The sequence below is a fragment of the Capsicum annuum genome, chromosome 9 (genome assembly GCF_002878395.1).
Source record: "Capsicum annuum cultivar UCD-10X-F1 chromosome 9, UCD10Xv1.1, whole genome shotgun sequence".
NCBI classification, from domain to species: Eukaryota; Viridiplantae; Streptophyta; class Magnoliopsida; order Solanales; family Solanaceae; genus Capsicum; species Capsicum annuum.
This window is the reverse complement of record NC_061119.1, coordinates 45,851,878-45,855,867: the sequence shown is the minus strand read 5'-3', so window position 1 is coordinate 45,855,867 and position 3,990 is coordinate 45,851,878.

Genomic DNA, 3,990 nt, shown 5'->3' with positions numbered 1-3,990 from the left:
GAATTCGTACCATGGTACCCGAGATTAATAGGATTGGAACGTTGGAGAGAGCCAATGCAATAATTTTTTGGAAGCTTCTAGACTTTCCTTGTACGGATTTCACGTGGGACTCATGAAGAAAGTGAAAACGAAATGGTCCTGAGTCTGGTTGGTTGTTTGTCATGATTTGGAATTGGGTTATCAGGTCGATGGGTTTGGGTTTTTCATAGTTGTTGGAGTGGTTGGTCATTTTTACGAGATTGGGTACTGCTGTTTTGTTTGTTGAGTCAGATAAAGAAGAAAGGAGTTTGGGCCGAGTTGGATTCCTTATTGGATTGGGTTGTTGATTGTAATTGTTGTTAAATTGGATTGGTGGGCTGCTGACATTAGAGAATTGGGCCTGTGGCTGTTAAGGAATAGATGAAGGGAGATTGGGCCTGAAATTGGGGTTATTTAATAACCCTTATTAAATCTAATTGGGTTATTAAATAACCCTAATTAAATTTAATTAGATTAGACTAATCATAATAAAATTTAATTTGATTAAGAATAACACAAATTAAATTTAATCGGATTAAAATAATCCCAATTAAGAAATGGTAACTGGGGATTAAGATTATAATTTAGGAAACTTATTTAAACTCTAACCAAATTGAATATCTCATCGGTCAATTACATTACAATTGGGGCTAATTTGATTTCAATTAGAGTCAAATTTAATAAATTGACCAAATCAAATCAAAATTCGATACGAATTAACACCTTGTTTAATCATGAGCTTCTTGATTCGATAAAATTGAATAAATATTTTTCCAAATATATTATTTTTCAAAATAAATCATATTTAAATCAAGATTTAAACCATTTGAATTTATTTTCAAAATAATCCTTGATTAAAATCTGATATTCCATAAAATAGTTATTTAAGTAATAAAATTACATAATTTCGTATAATTGAATACGATAATGTATAATCGTCACTTAAAATGACAAACTTACCCTGATGAATTTTTTTGAAAAGTTTCTATTCAGACGAAATAAATATTTCGTTTTCTTAAAAACCGAAGAAGCTCAAAATTAAACTTGGTTGTGGAGGGAAAAAATTAGGTGTCAACAATTACTCCCTCCCTTTGGGTAGGATGGATGCAAGTAATCCTGGGCAAAGGGAGGTTGACGTTCCTAATTTTTGTCCGACCATAAATTTGTATCTAAGAGAGGTTGGTTTTCCGCACGAGTTTCATAGAGTTATGGCCAAACCTCGGTATCAGGTTTCCTATACATCTCAAGTTTCATGAGAATTTGGGCGACTTGTAATTCATAAAGCTTGATTGCAAGAACGATTTTCAAGAAAATTTCACAAGCTATCTCAGTTTTAAAGTTTTTGATAAAACTGAAAAGCAGGGAAATAGAGGGATTTGGGGGGGAGGTTGGAATGTAGTCGAGTTTTCTACATAGATCTCAGCCTACATATCCTCAAGACTCAGGAAATCAGACTGTTTGTAGTTTGACTCAATCGGTAAAAAAAATAGTCTTTTATTTTAGACGATCTTTGGCTCAAGATGAGTGACAAGTTGATCGAGTTTTGGAAAAGAGGTTTATAACTTTTTAACCATGAACGTGGAGATCTTCACATCCATAGTTAAGAATTTATCTGGACATAATTTCCAGACTCTGGGTGTGTTGTCACTCGGATTTAAAAAAAGAAAAGTTTACCCTCGGTATGAGTTTAGAAATATCTCAAATGTGAAGCGGAAACTAGAATATCCCAAAAATACCCACATGCCTTCTAACAGGGGTGTGGTTAGATGGTGGTGGTGATCATTCTTTAGCTCGCATCCAGAGAGTTTAATGTCCCTCTCTAGACTATGTCCTATTTTGCTGCTAAGAAAGAGTTCCACATTATGTTGCGTCCTTTTTGGAGTCATCCGCACCTGTGGGTTTGATTTGATATTTTTATCCTCTTGGATGCTCTCGACAATATATCAAACAAAATTGTTAGTGCTAAACATAATTCACGAAAAAGGCATATAGTTTTTTACCATATCTCCATGTGAGTTGTTGCCTAAAAAGTGAAGTCATCCTTTTATATAACTATTTGGAATGAAATAAATGGCAACGACAAACACAACAACCATCTTGGTTGTTGTATAATTATGACATTTGTCGGTTGAATATGTCTTCAAAGTGGGGCGTCCCTTTTGGACACCGATGACACTTTATGCAGAACGGTCCCTGCAATCATGTAATCTTGTGCTAGTGTGGCAACCCTTTTGGTTACCTATATCACTTGTTGTATGTAGAATGATAACCTCTCAAGTTATAGCCGATGATTTATAAATTTCCCTTAAATTGTCAATCTTTGGATAATCTTGCGCATTATTTGATGTTGGATACTAGGCGACTTACAGATATCCTTTGAATTGCTATCTTTTAGGTAATCCTGCACATTATCCAACCTTGGATAAGAGATGGCTTACAGGTATCCCTCCAATCGCTTGCTTTCAGGTGTTCCTGCACATCATCCGATCTTGGATACAATATGACTTATAGATATCTCTCAAATTGTTAGTCCTTGGGTAATCCTACACATAATCGATCTTGGATATGATGCGGTTTATAGAGAATCGTTGAACGTATCAATTTGATAATTTTGCATATTCTTCAGTAAGGATTTAGTTGCGACTTATGGATAACCTTCAGACTATCAATTTTTGGGTGATCTTGCACACTATCCGGTTAAGATGTTGTTGTGGCTTACGGATAACCTACAAACTATCAATTCATAGGTTATCTTGCACACTATCCTATTTCAAATAATATGACTTATAGATGACCCTCAAATTATCACTTTCTAGGAAATCTCATATATCGTTTGTCTTTAGACACCAACTTGAAGGCGTCCCTTCAAATCGTGTGCTCTTGATACATTCAGATGCTAATTCATAAAATGATGAGATATCCTCGATGCCAGCATTTATGTCTAGCGTGTCAATAGATATTAAATGCTTATAATATCCTCGATGCCAGCATTTATGTCTCGCGTGTCAACAGATATGAACTGATGATGATGTCCTCGATGCCAACATTTATGTCTTGCGTGTCAACAGATATAAAATGTCCTTCTCGGCAAATGATATGAATGGCCCTCTTGGAAATGATATGAATGGCCCTCTTGAAAATGATATGAAATGGCCCTCTTGATAATGATATGCAATGAACCTCTTGGCAATGATATGCAATGGCCCTATTGGCAATGATATGCAATGGCCCTCTTGGCAATGATATGTAATGAAATGGCCCTCTTGGCAATGATATGCAATGGCCCTCTTGGAAATGATATGCAATAGCCCTCTTGGCAATGATATAAAATGGCCCTCTTGGCAATGATATGCAATGACCCTCTTGAAAATGATATGAAATGGCCCTCTTGAAAATGATATGAAATGGCCCTCTTGGCAATGATATGAAATGACCCTCTTGGTGATTTAAAAATAGTTTCACTTGAGTTCATTTGTCAGCGTCTTGCTTTCTACATGTACCTGTACTCAAGGTAGACGATTAGTAGACACAAAGTCTCTTTTGCTAGCGACTATTTTTTAGAAAATTCTAAATACAATATTTGTAAAAAAAAACAAGACACTTTTGTTTGTCCTCCATGATCTCAAGAAATAATATGGACAATTCAAAAGGTCCTTAATAAATGGGTATTAAACCTATTTTTAGGGCTGCCCAAAAAATACCGTTCTTCAGCATTACTGCTCTAGTGTGGCTCCCAATTTGCTCGGGGATTTTTGAAAGATACTCTCATTTTTGTGTATTGGTCCCTGCATCTACTGAAAAATAATTAGTTTGAGTGAAACTACTCCGTGTTGACCTTCTTTGATTCTCCATTTTGCTCCTCGCTAACTTTTAGGTGCCTCGTCACATTGGTACCTCCACTCTGGGTCCCTGCTCCCATAGACGCCCAGGCAATCACTAAGTAAAAGTTTTGTAAGGATTTTTCTTTTTCAA